Here is a 20,840-nt window from a genome sequence, read left to right on the forward strand (position 1 = left end):
CATAATGTTATGACAACCAATGAGGTGGTGGATGAGGTGAGAAAAAAAGATGAAATGTTTGGTATTTAAGGTGGACTACAAGAAAGCATATGATTTTGCAAATTTGGAATTCTTGCTCTATATGTTGGGAAGATTGAGTTTTAATGCGAGATGGATAAAGTGGATCAAAGGGTGTCTTGAATTTGAATTTCTATTCAAATTTCACTTGAATTTGAAATTGAATTTGTGGAGACAAATTTTGGAGCCAAAATTTCACTAATTATGATTAGTGAATTTTAGTTATGGTTTAGCCCACTAATCCAAGATCAAATCCAAGATTCTCCACTAAGTGTGTTTAAGTGTCATGAGGCATGTAAAACATAAATGACATGCACAAAGTATGACTATATGATGTGACAATGGGGTGTAGCAAGCAAATGTTCACCTCCCCCTCTAAAATTTAATTGGATTGGGCTTCTCCCAATTCAATTAAATTTATTTCCCAACACACATCAAATATTCACTTAATGCATGTGAAATTACAAAACTACCCCTAATACAAAAACTAGTCTAGGTGTCCTAAAATACAAGGGCTGAAAAATCCTACATTTCTAGAGTACCCTACCTACATTATGAAGCCCTAAATACAAGGTCGAAAAATAATAAAACTTTAATCTAATATGTACAAAGATGAATGGGTTCATACTTAGCCCATGAGCTCGAAATTTACCCTAAGACTCATAAGAACCCTAACGCCTTCTCTTGTATCTTTGGACCAATCTTTTAGGAGTCTTCTATCTAATATCCTTGGAGGGTAGGATTACATCAATGAAGGATAGATGACATATTGGTTTCGGAGGGTGGAGGATACTAGTTTTTTTTTAGATATAAACTTATTGTGATATGTCAGATTTGTTGGCTTGGTTAGTTTTCTATTTATGCATGGTTGCAATAAAGCCCTTAAATAGAGTCTAACCAATGTTAATTGATAGATGCTGTATATGTTGGTTTACTTGTATAATGGTTATGGTACCCTTCCATCATCAATATATTTTATGTTGATAAAAAAAATAGTGTCAATTACATGTTGCATTTGTTAGCAAAGCCCCACCTAAGTCAAGAGAATTAATGTATAAACCTAAACTACAAACAATTTCCCCCAATTATAGCTATTCAATTAGTCTTAGGCATTAGAGGATCTCATTATAAAGAATTGTCTAACAAAAAAGGTGAAATTAGGAAGATTCGAATCCACAGCGGTAAAGAATGTGAGAGTTCGCACCAAATTTTTGACTATTTATCACAAACATACGTATTGAATCTAAATTATGTATCATACGTATTGAATCTAAATTATGTATTCTAATTTATAATGTAAAAGTAAATATAATAGCATGTTAAAGTAAATATTATTTAAATTTTTCAACTGTTGCATCATGAATTAGAACGTGCATCATGAGATTAAATAAATATATTTGAAGTGTCGGACACTTTTTTTAAGTAAAAAAATTAGTACATTACTCTCATCTCTCCTTTATATCTACCTCTCTATCCTGAACAAGAGAGGATACACACTTTATGTATTGAACCACATGTCTTTTATACACTGAAAGGATCCAGTTTCAAGAAGAGAGAAGTAAATATAGAAGATTGAATCAATGGAGGAATTAATCACCGGTCACCATTTAATTATATTTAAATTAAATATATGTTTTAATATTATGTCATATAGAGTAATAAATTAACATAATATTATAAAAAATACATGTTTTAAAATAGCATAGAAATATTATCACATATTTTGTAAAATATAATAATAATAATAATAATAATAATAATAATAATAATAATAATAATTTATATGAGATCTTCAAATTTGTAGCATTAGGTAGGAAAAAATCAAACCAGTAAAACAGCCCAAAATGTAATGTATGATTACATGAAACATACATTGAACATTTAAACACTAGTATTGTGTTTGCATAGGAGTTGAATCCAACGCAACCGCATTCAGACCAAAGCTTCATAGAATGTTTGTATGAGCGTTTCAACATTCGTCAATGACATTTCACACTTTTCGAGACAACTCTATGTGAGGGAAGCTTTAGAATGAACATCTGTTATGTACCATTCAACGTTTTCGCAAACACACACTCAATATACTTGTTTTGGTGTTTTTGCTTTGGAAACTGTAATTTTCTTGTTGAACGTGGATGCAACGCGTATACAAGATATACACTCTAAATAAAGGTGCATCGAACGGGATTATAATAAATTCTACATTTTATTTATCAAAATATTTATTATATACTTGTTAAATTTATTGAATAGTTTCTAATTCTTTTATATTCATTGATGCATATTAACAATACACTTTTTTCTATCAAAGTAATCTAGCTAAGTTGAATGAGATATGTATGAGTGTGATAAATTTCTTGATACGTTGATTCCTAAAAAAAAATAATACACTTTTTCTATTCTTATTTATCATTGATTGATTATTTTTTTATTCTATTAATTTACTCTTATAGTATAGCTTTTTCTTCTTTCTCAACTATTTTTTCTTCGTTAATAAGACTCATTTCACGGTGATCTACACACATAACTTAGAGTTTTTAAAATGACATTACTACTTATGATGGTCTTCAAATTTAAATTGAACTAGCACCCGTGTCTTTGCACGGATGACTCAATGCTTTTGCATGTATAATAGGAAATAAATAATTTAATACACATTCAATTTATTAAGGTCATTATTGTAAAGGAATCAATATTTATGTGGTAAGTATATTGTTTACAAAAGTATAAACTATATACTTTTTGTGGCCAGCACACACATAGCAATAATGGATCAAAGTATTTTAATTTAGAAAATAAAATTAAAATCCAAAAATAAAATAAATACAAGACTAAAAAATATTTAAATCTTATCTAAATCTATAACTATTTAAAATAAAAAATATGTAAGTAACGATAGTAAATAAACATGACAATAGGACAAGGCAGAGATATGTATGTTGTTCTCTATATCCATCCTCATCGCCACTTAACAAAATAAATAACCAAAAAATGAATAATTCAAATATTAAAAGGTATTTTAGTCTTATCCAAATTTATAATTATATAAGTGATATTTATGAATAGACATGAAAACATGACAAGATGAGGATTGAAATGTTGTTGCTCGCCTCCATTCTCACTCCTATTCTCATCCCTAATCTCTATGAGGGATAAAAATTTGTACTCACTCCCTTTCTCGTCGTTTAGGTTAGGTATACATATTATGTTCTCATACAAAAAGAGTATGAGTATTTAAATAGACAAAATATATTTCATTATCGTCACACAATTATTTCTTATTTTATTTAAAATATTTATATAATAGTATGAGAAATTAAAGTTTTTTTACTGCATGAGAATTGTTTTTTTTTTAATATTTAACTTACGCTAAATTTAAATATTTTTTTGAATTTTAAATGTAAAAAAATAAAAGCATTGATTTATTTAATAGTTATACTTTAAAAAAGATATTGATTTTTATACTATTTGTAGTTTATACATTATAACTAAAATTAAAATTAATTTAATTTATGATATTATTTGGTAAGTAATTTAAAACAATTTTTTGTATATTTATAAAAAAATTAACATTATTTTTTAAGAGAGAGAAAAATTGAAAAGAGAGAAGTTTTGGTGGATTTTTTTAAAGAAAATTACATGGTTTGCTAGCCAAATCTTCTTTTATTGATAAAAAATAATAAAAGTCATAGATAATAGGTAGATAATAGAAGTTATTGTTAGTTTTGAGATACTCTCTTCGATTCCAATGGATAAATAAAATTAAGCTCAGAAATGAATAAATAAAATTAATTTTAAGCTTAGAAAATGACATAAAAAGAATACAAGAAAAATATAAAAAAGAAAGAAAATAACTTAAAAAATAACAAATAGAAAATGAAAATGGAATAAATATATTAAAAGAGAGAAGGAAATATAGAGGAAAGGAAAGAAAAGAAAGAAAGAAAAAACATAAAAGAAAAAATGTTCAAAAAATATCTAAAAAAAAAGACAAAAAATAGTAAAATAGATAATAAAACATTTTTTTCTATATAAAATAGATATCTAGTAGTAATAAAACTGAAAAATAAATACAAAAAGTAAAAAGAAAAAGTTGAATAGAAAGATAGTGTTTGCTGGAAAACTTCTTACAAAATGTTTACTTGTGTCCAACGAGGACAATGTTTTATGTAGTACATTATATATATATATATATATATTGAATTCAGAAATATATTTTTTTATTATAGAAATTATAGATAAATAGGAAGGAAAAATGAAAGAGAAAACATTAAAAGAAAAAATAACACAAAAAGAAATAAAAAGGATAGAAAAAAATGTAAAATAAAAAAGAAAACAAAAAGAAGGAAATAATAAATGTTAAAAGAAAATAATTGAAAATGAAGAAATAAAAAAAATTGAGTAGGATAGGTAATAATTTTTTTTCCTATATAGAATAGATAGATGATAAAAAAGGAAGACAAAAAAAAAAAACAAAAAAGTTACAAAAGAAAAGTGGAAATAAGAGACAAAATGAAAGAGAAAGTTTTTGGAGGAAATTTTTTTCACCAAAAGGTAACATGTATTCAAGGAGGACCTTGTTTTATGATAGTAAATAGTTATAGATATAGAATATAAATTACATTTTTAATTGATAATTATTACTGTTATTTATAAATTTAAATAAGATAAATTTTATTTTTGTATCAATTTGATTCATTAAAATAATATACTGAATACATTATAATTAAAATAGTTAAATAATGTAACTTTGTATATGTAAATGATTGAATCTAAAAAATATCATTTTTTTTAGAGAAATAGAAGTTTTTAAAAACAACCCAAAAAGTACTTGTACCAAATATACATCGAACATTTAACCACTAGATATTATGGAGCTGCGTCGAGGGGATTTATAATAAATTTCAAGTTTTATTTGTTAAAATATTAATTTTATACTTATTAATTCGATGGAATAGTTTCCAATTCTTTTATAATCGCCGTAAAATGCATCTATACAAAAAAAAAAGTCATTAACGCATAATAATACAATAATAGTACGCTTTTTATGTTTTTTATTATCATCGAAGTTTCTTATAATTCCACTAATAAAGAATAAATCCAAATTATTCAATGAGATTCATATAACTTTTTAAACAGTTAATAATCAAGTTTCATGAGAAAGTTGGGTACATTTTGATTCCTTAGAATTCATTTTTTTTGTTGACAAATTTTTAGGAAATTATTTTGCTGACTTTCACCGAAAAAATTTAATTCAATTGATTGAATAATTTGGATGAATTATTGTAAACTCGATCTATCACATGCCTTTGATTTCTTAAGGGATAAAAAAATATTGCTGCCTTCCACACAAAATTTTTATGCCTAATAAGTGGGCCTTTGTGGTTTACATTTTTCATACACAACGTAATTGTTCTCCACTAGAGAGGCTCCCACATAATAAAAAGGCATGGAGGCTCTAGTGGATATTCTCTGAAGACAACTAAAACTAACAACTCTCAGCAGACACTTCAGATGCTTCCATGCCACACATCACAAATACAACTCTCATGTCACAAAGTTCAAAATAGAATCTGTCTTTTAATAAGAAATTTAAGATATGGAATAGAATTAGAGTGGGCCATTTGTGTTTTCATAAGGAACTTATAGTAGAAGGAGCGGGAGTTTCTTTCAACAACTTTATGAATAGCTTGAAAGGGATAACTTAATACTCTGTCTTAACTGAAATATAAGAGAGACAAAAAAAAACCGAATCACATTCATTAAAAAAATTAGTTAACATAATTTAATTTTCATACTCTCAATAAAAAAAATAATTTATTTTTTTAAATATCATTTATATTAATTGCATAAGACAAAAAAAAATTATTGGAAATAAAATTCTAATTAAATAAAAGTTATTTTGGAGATAGTATCATTAGATAGGAGAAAATTAGTTAAAATTTATTTATATTTTAATCTAATACACATTGGATTTTGCTTATATTTTAGTTCGAACAGAATATAACTTATTAAATTTTTAAAATTAGAAATATTATATTCAAAAAAATACTAGTGATTGACCTTTTTTTTTTTTCTTATTATCGTATTGGTACGAGATTGTTTCTGTCAAAAGTAATGATAAATCTTCATTGTGAATTATGAACATATAGAAGATAAATATGCTTTTCTCAACACAAATTATTCTATATCCAAAGATCAATCATGATTTAAATTTTGAATCACTTGATTAAAAGATACAAATTCGACTTATGTTAATCCATGTTGATTATGATAGATGGAAACTGAAGTATAAAAATATAGATATTAAAGATTTTCTATTTCGTAAACTCCTTGTTATCTTTAAAAAATATTACATATTTATAAATATGACTATTCTAAAATAAGAAATAAAATACATGTATATATATAAATTATAATTTTTATCAATTTTCAATATGTAGTATCTTAATTAAAAATTATAATAGTAATTTATGAAACTTCCTGATTAACTTTAATATAAAATTATTGAGAATCTACGAAAATAGCATGTTACTTTACCGGGAAGGAGTTGGACATGCTATTAAAGAAATTTGCTTTAAAGAAATTTTTATAACTTTTACTATAAATATTTTTCAAATATCAGATATCTCAAAGAACACTTTAATATTACATATAAACACTCAACAACAAAATCATTACTTCTATCTTAAGTACAAATTCAAGTTGATGACATAGAGATTTTTACTAATAATAGTTTTAATTTCACATTTGATTTCTCCACTATTGTGATCATAAGAATTAGATCCTTGAAATATTACAATTATATTATTTTGGTCTCCCAACTATAAGAATTAGATCCTTCAAATATTACAATTATATTATTTTAATTTTCCAACTAATTTTTACTTAACATATTATATTGATGTGACATTTGTAACAGATTGATGATATATCTATAATGTAAAGATAGACATATCTAATGCTATCACATATTCTGATGTGATTTAATTATAATTTTTTTCATTAAAATTATAAGTAACTAAAAATGTAATTAAATTATTTTAACATATATTTCAATTAATGTATTAATTATTACATCTTCATTTAACATTACGTCAATAAAATGTATTAAAGATTTAACGAAAGACTCATGGAAAAATCAATTATTTATAATACCATAGAAATAAAAAATGTAATCAAATATTTTTTTTATTAAATAAAATTAATTTAAATTATTGACAACCACAATTTCATGTGGAGTTTCCTTTAGTTTAATCCGCAACCACCTTTCTATTCAATACCTAAAAATGGTAAAACTGTAACATAAAGGATGAGATAAAAACTTAGTGATAATATTAAAGTGTAAAGACAAAAGCGAAAACGCAAGAAGGGTGATGAGTTGTATTTCGAAAATCTATTCGCAAATGTTTTTCAAAACAAAAAATTTTGAGGCACATGAGCAAAAAACACAAGGTGTTCGTTGGAACAAGACGAAACTTTGTCATAGAGAGTATCTGACGATGCAAAACATAGTATTTATAAATCCTAAAACTTTTGTTCTAAAAAATAACCTTTATAAACACAGTCTGCATTTCCTTTAAATTTATAAAATAAACCAAAAACTCTAAAAATGGTTTAAATCGTCTAAATTAACATGATTAGTCCCAAAACAACTAGTCAGTCTAATGTGATTCAAATTTTAAAACTGTCATAACCATAAATTTAAAATGGATGAAGTCTCAAATTGGTTCTTGATGCAATAGTTCCTCTCAGCAAAATAAATAAAGGAATGGTAAACTAGATAAGTAAATAATTCGATAAGGTCAAATAGGATACCTGCATCTAACCTGATACATATATAAGTGTATACATTCACCAAGTGATATGGCTTATGGCGTGGTGATGCGTGGCACTGTGGGCCGTGGTGGTATGTGAAATTGATAATTTGATATCAATAAATAAAGATACGTGGAGAAAATGAAAGTGATATTTGAACTCTTGTTCTGTTCATTCTCATCACAGCTCCTAGACAGGATAAATTTGATTTAATTAACTCAACTACATAGCATTACTCTGGCAAACATAGAATACATGTTTATAATATACTTGGTTAAAGTGGAAAGACAAATGTCAATTCATGCATGAATTTGGAATTAACTAAACTTGGTATATATAATCATTGTTGGCATCCTTTTTACCATTTAAAATTTGGCAGCTACATATGTTTCCAATCTACTTTATGCTACTAACAGGAATTTTGAAACTGCTCCTATGGATGTAGTGTGTTTGGGTAAAACAAAAAATTGAACCCTTGCCTAATTAAGAAATAACCCTATTGTACCAATGAAAATTCCAATATACGACCAATGATCATGAGGAGGAGCTATTATTTGGTCAGCCTAATCCCTGAATGTTTTTAGTCAGCAGAATAGTTGGTAGTTGATTCACTTGATCCAATCATACTGCATATATAATAAAGCTCAAATGAATTTTCTGCATAACATTGAATATAAGTTGTGTTCTGAGTGTAAAATTCTCACCCTCTATCAATGATGACGATAGAACGCAGCTCACAATTAGCAAAGCTGTAGAACAAAATTTTGTCAATTAGTCTTATGAAAGAGTAACACAACAATTAGTTTATAGTTAGCACATTTACACCATATTATTATTACATACAAGAGTTTTTCCTGAACATCCAAAGTCTTTCGACTTGTTTCCATTTGTTCTATGTAACAGAATAATATTCTATAAGGGTGAAGGTAATCGTCAAATTAACTTCACGATGAAGTCAGAAAATTCAAGTTAAATAATAAATGCAGAAGAAAAAGGTACATATTTGAAGATCTGATAAGATATCAGAAGTTACAAGGTATCTATGAGTACTTTATTTAAACTATTGTAAAACAACATAAGATGAAGTCATGAAGGTTTTTTTTTTTTTTTTTTACCTTGAAGGATTCGTTGAGATTGATCCTTAGTGTTCGGGAGACATTTTCAAAAAGCAGCTTTTGAGGTTAAGTCCAAATACTAATAATCTCATTATTTATAATTTCAAGCATTATACAAGGCAATCTTTCAGGAGAAATGTTTACTGTGTGCTTCACTCTTTACATCTGGGTGACAATCATTTCCAAAAGCACGGAGCCTATTAAAAAGAAAACTGATGTGGGTAAAAACAATTATCTCCAGTTGAAATTTTCTATTTTAATAATTAATGTGAACTAATATTATAAGATAATTATATTAATTATTTTTGTAACAGATCCTAATTCTAATAATAAATGTAGGTTAATATTATAAGATAATAATATTAATTATTTTTGTAATATATCCTAAAAAGAATACATAGATCAAAAATCATGTACAGATTCAGATTCCACGACATTTGTTTGATCAATTATTATGAATGTAAATATTGCTAAAACTCTTCTTGACAATCTAACGTAATGTGTTCCTGGTGCTTATATTGGTATTTTATAAGGATCCTTTAAAATTTCAATATCACCTTCTCTTTACATGTCCATAACCTGACCAACAGCAATATTTGGGGAAAATATGTCAGATCTTTGGCTGTAGCCATTCGGCCACTAGATAACATTTGCAAGGCATAGTCTAAATGGCATTATTGTCAAAGTTACCTTACATTTTTTAGAATCTAAAGCCACAGAAACCGGAAATTAGTGCTTCAAATGCAATGCAAAAACACCGGCAAAAATATGTGCAAAAACTTGAAGTGATTAAATCCATTAAAGTTTTTCTTTTTGAACTTCAATTTATGCAAATATGAAGCTTAATTTCAGTATGCTCAGGCCTCTTTGGCTATGCCTACTTTTTTGTTTAACATGATTTTTCTACATGCTAAATATGCATAGTCATTGGCAAGAAATATAGATAATATTATTTAATATCACTCACCATTCCAAAAACTTCATGCCCCTTGTAGAAACTTCATTTGTCTTTTCTTTGACATCAGCTTCCCATGAAATGTCCTCATCACTTTCAATTTAAACAGATTTTATATTAAGAATGAATCTCATTCAACCAAATTCTAGTTATCTTCTGGCAACCAGTTCATTAGAACAAACTTGATTACAGTAGCTGCTAGACCATATTATGAGATGACAGTAAAAGAATCACTTACCAGTGAAAAATCAATTGCTGGAAAAATATTTCGGTACTCGCTGACAGTTCTTCTCTTATCAACAGGATGAACTCCCTACATTAAAAAAATAAAGCATTACATAAAAGCATATTCATTTTATAGCTAATGAAATTTAAAACAATAGGAGGGTGTTGGTTCTTTGTATAAGTTCTGTTACTCTTAAACCTGCACAAGATAAAAAAAACAAACAAGCACAATAGAGCAAGACCCAAAGATTTACGTGGTTCGGCAATGTGCCTACATCCATGGGAAAGTGCAGCTCATCATCATCATCATATTGATCATGAAATTACAAGTTCAATACAAACAACAGCTAGCTTTGATCTTTCTTGTTTTCTCTTTTCAAAACCTCTCTCAATCACCTAGCTCACTACCTCCTTTATGAACTCTCTGAATTTTCTGCTACTCGTCTGTTTTATAGTCTATAAAACTCTCTTTCTGCTTTACATGATCAAGAGTATATATACACTCTAAAAGCTAGTCCTAGGAACAAAGGCTATACTTTGGTGCCAAAACCAATTCAGTTATAATAACTGAAAACAGTTATGACAACACCACTTTAAAGCCTTCTCACTTGTGCCAATTGTGATTTTGAGTCACACACCACAAATCTCCACCTTGACTCCAAATCAGCAAGTGTCTACCTTGTGATTCAGGGCTGCATTTCTACCAATCTGCTTTAGGCATCTTCGAAATTGATCAAGTCTAGGCAGTGCTTGAACTTGACACTAGAGAGGGACTTTGTGAACATACCAGCCGGGTTTTCTTCTGTTGAAACATTCTCCACCTTCACCTTCTCAGATTCAATCACATCTCTGATGAAGTGTAGTTTCACATCTATGTACTTTGTCCTCTCATGGTACATTTGATGATTTGCTAAGTGAATGACACTTTGACTGTCACAATGAATTGTGACACATGACTATGCTATTCCAAGTTCATTTACCATACCTTTAAGCCAGATTGCTTCCTTCACTCCTTCAGCTAGGGCCATGTATTCTGCTTCAGTTGTTTAAAGAACAACAACTGATTGTTGATTTGCTTTCCAACTGATTGTTGTACCAAACAAAGTAAACACATATCCTATTAAGGATTTCCTTGTGTCTACATTTCCTGCAAAATCTGCATCTACATAGCCTGTGATTGCTGCCTCGTGTGTTGTTTGCTTGTACCTTAATCCAGCTTTCAAAGATCCATTTAGATACCTTAGTGTCCACTTCACAGCTTCCCAATGTGCACTGCCAGGATCTCCCATGAATCTGCTTATAATACTTACAACATGAGCCAAGTTAGGTCTGCTGCAAACCATTCCATACATTATGCTTCCAACACCACTGACATAGGGTGTTTGATCCATTTTAGACCTTTCTTCAGCTGTTTCTGGTGCTTGAATAACATATAACTTTGTATGATGGCCAAGTGGTGTGCTAACAAGTTTGCTTAGATGCATCCTTAACCTTTCCACCACTTTCTTGAGGTAATTGCTTTGGGACAAGAATAGTTCACCCTTTGCCCTATCCCTATGAATATCAATCCCGAGTATCCTTCTAGCTGACCCTAGATCTTTCATCTCAAATTTTGTGTTCAAGCTTTCTTTGAGTTTCCCAATCTCTTCTTTATTAGCACTCGCTATGAGGGTGTCATCCACATACAAGAGAAGGTAAAAAACACACACTTTCCCATTTTTCAGGATATATACACAGCTTATCAAATTTTAGGTACTATATTCGAGGGCTTTGTTTCAGTCCATACAAAGATTTTTTCAGCAAGAACACCTTGTTCTCCCCTTCTTCAAAACCTTCAGGCTGGTTCATGTAAATGGTTTCCTTCAGATTTCCATGGAGAAAAGTTGTTTTAACATCTAGCTGTTCAAGTTCCAAATCATACTGATTTACCAGACCAAGTATGATTCTAATTGAACAATGCTTCACAACTGGTGAAAAAATCTCACTGTAATCAATTCCTTCAACCTGTGTAAAGCCTTTTGCTACCAATCTTTCCTTGAATCTAGGCCTTTCTACTCCTGAAATGCCTTCTTTCGTCTTGAAAATCCACTTACATCCAACAGCCTTCTGCTTCTTGGGTTGATCCACAAGTATCTAGGTCTTGTTCTTTCTCAAAGATTCCATTTCTTCACTCATTGCCTGAAGCCATAGCTGGTTGTCTTCACTTTTAATTGCTTCCCTCCAGATCTTTGGTTCTGAATTTTGAATCTCCTCAAGAACACTCAAGGCATAGCAGATAATATCAGCATGACCATACCTCTTTGTGGGCTTTATCACCCTTTTTTCTCTATCTCTAGTCAATTGATAATTGGACAAGTCATGCTGAGTAGCCAGCTCTTCATTATCTCCAGTTTCTCCTTGATCAGTGAGATCAATAGCATCTCCACTGCCATGATCTAAAATCTCAGAATGCTCCACCTCAAAATTGGTACTCTCACCACTTTAGCTATTATCCTTCTGCTCCTTATTTAGCATTGTCATTCTGCTCTCATCAAAGGTTACATCCCTGCTGATGATGCATCTTGTCTCACCAGGTTCAAATTTTCACAGCTTGTACCCTTTAACTCCTTCAGGATAGCCAATGAACACACACTTTACAGCCCTTGCATCCAGCTTTCCTTGTTTAACATGAGCAAAGGTCAGCGATCCAAACACCTTTAATCCCAAATAATCAGGTGGTTCACCACTCCAAGCTTCCCAGTTCCCACAGACAACGCCACTTGCTGGTTCTTTGTATAAGTTTTGCTACTCTTAAACCTGCACAAGATAAAAAAAAAACAAACAAGAAAACACAGCAAACAAGCACAGCAGAGCAAGACCCAAAGATCTATGTGGTTCGGCAATGTGCCTACATCCACGGGAAAGTGCAGCTCATCATCATCACATTGATCATGAAATTACAAGTTCAATACAAGCAGCAACTAGCTTTGATCTTTCTTGGTTTCTCTATCTCTCTCAATCACCTAGCTCACTACCTCCTTTATGAACTCTCTGAATTTTCTGTTAGTCCTCTGTTTTGTAGTCTCTAAAACTCTCTTTCTATATTACATGATCAAGAGTATATATACACTCTAAAAGCTAGTCCTAGGAACAAAGACTATACTTTGATGCCAAAACCAATTCAGTTATAATAACTGAAAACAGTTATGACAACACCACTTTAAAGCCTTCTCACTTGTGCCAATTGTGATTTTGAGTCACACACCACAAAGGGAGATATTCAAATTTTGTTCCTCCTCATGTTAATTTAATCTTGTCGCTAGCTACAAGTTCATAGGACACACACACACGTACATAAACAAGTAGCCTCTAATAATTGTTTAGTGAAGAGAAAGGGATATTGAAAAAGCTTATGCAGTGCAAACAGCAAAATATAAAATAATTCAAAAGAAGCTATACCCACAGCATACTACAATGCACCAACCAACTTTGGACAGTTTAAAAGGATTCAGATATCTCAGTTAAACATGTAATAATCACAATGTGAGAAAGAACAGTACTGGGCAATGTTTGGACTAGCAAGTATTGTCTTATAGCCATTCTAAGCCCACAGAAAGCTGATACAACAACGATTTGAAGTTAATTCCGTTAAGGTCACAGACAAATAATGCACAAAAATGAGACTGGAACACGTTACTTATATCAGTTTACTTTAGCAGTGTTACAGCTCAAGATGACAGTATACAGATGCAGGGCCATCTCAAGAATTTTAGGAACTAGGAGAGTTTAAGAAACCAAGGGAAAGATTCATGTAAATTAGTTGATTCAGTCATCCAAACTCCAAAGCAAAACAATACTTATCATGTAACATTTGTTCGTCATCATTACAAAATTACGTACTATTTGCTCTCGGCAAAGCTCCACTGCTATGAATAGAGGGCAGTTCAGACTAGAAACTGCAGGATGATCACTGTATCTGACATTTTCCATCATAAGAGGTTCACTAATCCCATCAGTGTATGCTTCACCACCAAAGACTCCAACTGATGTTTGCATGGTCTTGTGATGTAATTATTAACAATTTCAACTAACAATAGCTCCTAACACATAAGGACTCTTATTTTCTCACTAAATGAAAGACATTTAAAAATGATTTCTTCACACATACCGGCAATATCATGGTCTACAAGATCAAGTTCAAATAATTCCTATCACCAACTAAGGTCTGATTCTATCTCATTATCAATACTTAATAATCCTCACATTAAACATAAAAAACATGGTTGATACTATTTCCAACTTTTCTTCCCTTTTCAAAATTTAAAAGGATATTAGAAACCACTTCTTAAAAGCCATAGTGTGATCATGATTTAAACTAAAGTAGTACTTGAAAGACATTACAATAACAGGAGTAGAGAAATAAGAAATACACGCATCAATAGACCAGCAGACACAATGTTAAAATTCAAAAACTAATTTCAGATAGTTTCCCTAATTATCCCAATATTTGTATTCTATAGGTTTCAAGTCAAGGGTCATAAAAGATGTTGCAGGAGAAAACATAACAATCAGTATCCATGAACAATCAATAAGACATTTAAGTTTTCAGAAACGACATCCTAATATTCAGTAATTCTAGCCAATTTCTGGCATTTCATCCACAATGGTCAGATGCAGCCTATCTGGTCCATGCTTTGTGAAGGAGTTTTCACGCATTACCAATAAATATCATTGTCAGGTATGGCTAATTATACATTGCAAGCTTATTCAGATATACATTTTAAAAAAGTCAGTAAAAGAAATGACAGACTCAAAGTGATATTTGATTCTGATACATGTCTTAGCAAAATTCCAAATAACAACGAAATTATACCTTAACAACGGGGAAATGACAACAAGTTCAATATTTTTGGAAAGTCCACATGCCTTCATGTGCTTTGGCAGATTATTAACCTGTCACAGAGCCACAAAACACAAGCATTTCAACATGAGATTTAAAGCACAAAAGTTCGCCAAGGAAAGAACTAGCCAACTAGGCAGAGATAGATCTATGCTACAAGATTGTTATTGACTCGTTGATTTCTTTGATGAAGAATCAACTAATGGAAATACCATGGCAGAATACATATACCAATATCTTTGAAATATTCATCATGATATTTGTGATCACTTTGAGGAGGAATTTCATGTAAATCCATCCAGAAATACATGACAACATGACATTCAGGTAAATCTGACTAGTAATTACCTGGTCGAGAGGGGTTAGGTGTGCATCAAAAAGCTTATAAGAATTGATGCAATCCTACCCCGCAAGGGCATTGGATAGAAAATTCCAAGTAGATTGGGCCAGAGATGCAAGAGAAGGCCGCAGGGTTCTTATGAGCCTTAGGGTAGATTTCGGGCCCATGGGTTAAGTACGAGCCCACTTATCTTTGTAAATATTAGATTAAGGTTTCATTATTTTTGGGCCTTGTATTTAGGGCTCCATAATGTAGGTAGGGTACCCTAGAAATATAGGATTTTTCAGCCCTTGTATTTTAGGGCACCTAGACTAGTTTTTGTATTAGGGGTAGTTTTGTAATTTCACATGCACTAAGTGGATATTTGATGTGTGTGGTTGGAAATAAATTTAATTGAATTGGTTGAAGCCCAATCTAATTAAATTTTAGAGGGGGAGGTGAGCATTTGCTTACTACACCCCATTGCCACATCATATAGTCACACTTTGTGCATGTCCTTCATGCTTTTCATGCCTCATGACACCTAAACACACTTAGTGGAAAATCTTGGAATTGATCTTGGATTAGTGGGCTGAACCATAACTAAAATTCACTAATCATAATTAGTGAAATTTTGGCTCCACAAATTCAATTTCAAATTCAAGTGAAATTTGAATTTCCCTTCAATTTTGTGTGACACTTAGGCTATAAATAGAGGTCATGTGTGTGCATTTTTTTCAACTTTGATCATTTGAATATTAAACTTCAAAGTTCAGAGCTCTCTTAGAGCACAAAATTTCGTGCTCTTCTCTCCCTCTCCCTTCATTCATCTCCTTCCTCCAAGCTCTTATCCATGGCCTCCTATGGTGGTGAGCTTCTTCTAGACTCATCTTCTCCTTGAAGTGGCGTCTCCTCTCTCTCTTCCTTTCTTCATTCCGCTGCCATTCATCTTCCAAGAAGCAAAGGAATCCATTGATGAAGAAGATCCTAGGCCTACAAGCTCCAATGGAGCTTACATCAAGAATTGTATGCATTATGGTTCTTCTCTCCTGCTAAATATGAACTCCTTGGGCATGCCAAACCTATATACAAATTTATACAAGACATGAATGCTATAAAAAGTAATGCAGATGATGAATGATCTCAAGAATCACAATACAACATGTACAACACATAAGCTATGAATTTCTTTACATGTAGTGACTAGTGACTGAAATACGAAGTTTATGGAATTTAGTCTGTATCAACTGAATTCCATGCACTTCCTAATTTTTTTGAAAGATTGCACAGGTCAGTATGTAATATAAGGAAATGTAAGCATTAAAAAACTGGAACGGGTCATGGAAAATCTGTGAATGAGTAAGTCAAGAATTAAAATAACTTGGAATGAGGAGGTGTGAAAATTCCAAGAATCAGTTAAAAACTTATGGCAAAGAACTAGTTTGAACTTATGAAGTACGGACATGGACATCGGACACATGGACACCTGTAGTGTCCAAAATATATAGAACGTACGGGTGTCGTGTCGGTATCGGACACTAACACACGGACGCGTGTCAGACACCGGACACGGCAAGGGACTGGAGTGTCCGTGCTTCATAAATTTGAACCCCTTTGTTTTAAATTCATTTATTATTTATTTATTTAACGGTTGGCAGTTAGCTTGATTAGGAACAATAGGACATCGACGTAGCACTGTAGCAGCCTTGGGTCTGATTTCTCGAATATCTTTAGCATCTTAAAACCAACGTCCTAAAAATTCTTACTACAAAATTGTTTTTTTCTTTTTTTCATTAAAAGCTATTGTAACAGTGGCGCAATGATATTATTGCAGATAAAAGTGGGTTAATGATAGGTAAGTCTATTTAAATTTTAAACTTTACAAAATAATTTTTAAAATATATTTTTTAAGAAGCATATAAGATTTTTTTTATAAAAAAATATAGAAAATTACTTTTTTTTAAAAAACAACAATTTAGACACATTAAAAAAATTGCTTATTTTGTCATTGATATGGTGTTTGTGTCATTGTGTGTGTTTAGTGTTTGAGGCGCAGTAAAAATTAGAAAGGTAATGTAGTAAACTGGTTTTTTTTTTTCTTTCTGAATCTGTAGTAAACTGGTAGCAATGTTTAGTATATCGCATTATTTGTATAATATGTTAAATTTAATTTAGGATAGTTACAGATACGTACAAATAGTAATGTTACACACATTCAAAATTGGCACTTGTATATACATGCATCACAAATAAAGCAAATAATATAATAGCTTCAAATAATTTCATAAACACATAATTAATAATGAAGTGAAGTCATGCGCACGTGACTTCAAGGACGCTTAACTGGTGTACATCTTCTTTCAATAAAAAAAAGTTGTTTTTTTAATCGGGATATCTCAACTAAAAATTAAAAATTAATCTTCTATTGATATTTATTTAAGGAATTAATTTTTTACAGAAATTTTTTCATAAACACAAGTTAAAAATTGAATCCACAATCATATATAAATAAAAGCAACAAGATTATCCGTCAATCATGTCATTATCATGCGAGTAATAAAATACATATCTCAAAGAAAATATGATTTGTATATTATTTTTAATAATTAATAAAATACATAATTAAATATATACCAAAATTTTTATAAAGATCGAAAGAAAAAGGCCAATATATTATAAAATTAAAAATATATTTAAGTTTAATATAATTATAACAAAGTATAACTTTGAAAAAGCTAGTAAAGGCCAGGGTTGGATGTTTGTCCTTCCATTTCATGTCTCACTTTATCATTGATTATTTTACTTGATTAATTGAAATTTTTTAAGAAAATATAATGAATTACATTATTTCATACGTTTTTAAAATATATATTTTTTTTTATTTCTTTTGATCATATTAATTTATTTTATATTTTTTTATCTATCTCTTTTAAAATAATTGGCTGGGGCTGGATAATGGATTGTTAGAACAAATTTTTAAATAATAATAATAATATGATGATGATCAGAGGATGGATCCATGTATATAATCTTTAAATAAATGATATGTTATTTATTTTAATCACACATTTTATAATCTTATCTTATTTTTGTTTTGTAATATAAGCAGTTTTATTCGAGACACGATCAAAATTAAATATGAATACCTCTTTAAAAAGATTTGAACCATGGTTTATGATATTGTGGGAAACAAATTAGTCCCTTTTGTTCGAGACATGATTGTCTTTATATTTTATTGTAATATTTTTTTTGAACATCCTAATATTTATTTTATTTCATATTTTTATTGTTTGTATCACTTTATTATTAAGAAGTATTACAAAAAAAATTGTATTCGGATTTGGGAATAAGGTTTTTCTTATTTTTAAAGAGAGAGGGAAACTGTGGGCGACTCAAATGGTTTTAGACTTTTAGGACATTGCCAAACCTTTTTCCTTTACATATTCTTCTACCTCTTCTCTGTCTAATTGTCTATTCGCTTCAACACAACACCTTCTCTGGTGAAAATTCCCTTCTTCTTTTTTCTCTGTTGACAGACACCACTTCAACTTGCCTCATGCCTCACTTCAACTTGTATTCATATTTTGAAGGCATCGCAAGGTTCCAATTTTAACTCTATTTAGTTTCTTTGAAATTTGAATTACGTTGTTACTTTTGGTTCTAATTTTGCAAGAACAATTCAAATTACTTTTCTATTGTGTTTTTTCCTTTCTCGATTACTTTTCTTTAAAATCAAATTACTTTCTATTGTATTTTTCCATCCTTAAAATATGAAGTGTATATAGCACGCTGGTTCTGTTCATTGTCCATGGTTGAAAGGCATGGCTTAGGTAGGAAACACTATGATGCATCTCTCGTAACTTAATACATACTTAGGATTTAGGAAATTAATCTATATTGAAGGAAATGTTTCTTTATTAGATTTTTATCTTTGAATATCTTTTTTCCCATTTCGTGATGTCAGATGAGTCAGTTGTTGCACTAAGTACACCGTGTATCTATACAGAACTAGATTGGTAGCTTAGTATAGGCAAGCATTCGATAATCTATTTAGAAGAAGCGTTGAAATTTGTTATTGAGCAGTTTGCACATAATAGTAGTAACACATTTCCTAATATAATTATTTTCTCTTATTTAGTGAAATTTATTGAAAATTATAAAACTTTGTAAGTCTCATTTCTTATTTAATGAGTTTCATGATTTTATAAATTTTAATAAATTTTAACCAATAATAAAAAATAGGTTAGAAAGTATCACTTAATTTTCCTCTTGCATATGCTAGACTTTTAAGGGAAGAATTAGAAAGTGACCCGTGCAATGCATGATTTTTGGGGAAAAAACTAAGAGGAAAAGAAAAGGTGAAATTAAAAAAAAATCTGACAGCATTGTCCAACCGACACATGGTGACGATCAGACAATTTTCATATAGTTATTGATTATTGGATATGATATGAACCAGACTTTTCATCTCATTTTTCTCAAGAAAATGCTATTTGTTTGTTTTTTTTAAATTGGTGGTGCCTGTTGATATTAGTGTTTCACCTAGTTTTATTTATTGTTTTTCATGGTTTCATTTTTATTTGTGAATAACTACATTTACTATTGCAGTAAAAAAAAAAAACCTACTTTTATTATTATCGCCCTTGGATTTATACAAAAAGATGACTAGGGAGCAAAGCAAAAGTGCTGGGGAATCGGTGCTAAAAATCCAATTGGAAATTGGGAATTTGGTGACGGTTGGAAGAAGTCAAGCCTATCAACCATGCTTGATGTGCGTTAATATCGACTGAAATTACATGAAATGGTTTTTTAATCAGTACTTTTATAAGGTGTATATAATGCCCTTTAAGAAACAAAATTTAGATTTTGAAGTCTTCTGCTCTTGTTGAAAATTATGTCTATCATGAGCAATTCTTTCATATAGGCATCAACAAGGATTGGTTTATGTACATAGAGTCTATTTGGTGGCTAGGATATGATAGGAGAACTATCTTATCCTACTGTAATCAATTGATTGGTGCACCGACAGAATAGGATTTACTTATTTTATTGTCTATCATGTTCTACTGATGTTATGTATTTCTTACTCTGGAAGGAGTTGGATTAGAAAACATGATAGAATAGTCCTTCTTTATCCCTCCCTTCCTCTCACCCCCATTTCCCCATTATTCATAATCACTATCACTGTTACAGTCATCAATTAAAAAATGAGTACTTAGTATCTTTCCTATTATATATATGTTTGATTTTTGCTGATCGAGGAATAAATTATTACACACTATTACCATTGTCATTATCGTTTTTATTGTCACCACCATCACTATTCCCTATCACTGCATTGCAACAATCATCATTCACCATCATCATTGCTACCGCCACAATAACAATCATTATCATTTCTACCATTGTCGTCACAATCTAATCATTACTATTATCACTCTCATCATCACCCTCATTGCCTCCACAAGCACC

The 20,840-nt window shown here is 30.2% G+C and overlaps 1 long non-coding RNA gene and 1 pseudogene across 1 annotated transcript; one reads left to right on the top strand and one right to left on the bottom strand.

Moving 5' to 3' along the window:
* Positions 1–8,455: 8,455 nt before the first annotated feature.
* Positions 8,456–16,839, bottom strand: LOC100792920 (phosphoglycerate mutase-like protein 1; annotated as a pseudogene).
* A 1,909-nt stretch (positions 16,840–18,748) lies between these two features.
* Positions 18,749–20,601, top strand: LOC100814027 (uncharacterized). The gene is made up of 2 exons (XR_137227.5): positions 18,749–18,968; positions 19,977–20,601. It is a non-coding gene; the product is annotated as an uncharacterized lncRNA (long non-coding RNA).
* The last annotated feature ends 239 nt before the right edge of the window (positions 20,602–20,840 follow it).

Source organism: Glycine max, chromosome 14, assembly GCF_000004515.6.
Source record: "Glycine max cultivar Williams 82 chromosome 14, Glycine_max_v4.0, whole genome shotgun sequence".
In the NCBI taxonomy this organism is placed as follows: domain Eukaryota; kingdom Viridiplantae; phylum Streptophyta; class Magnoliopsida; order Fabales; family Fabaceae; genus Glycine; species Glycine max.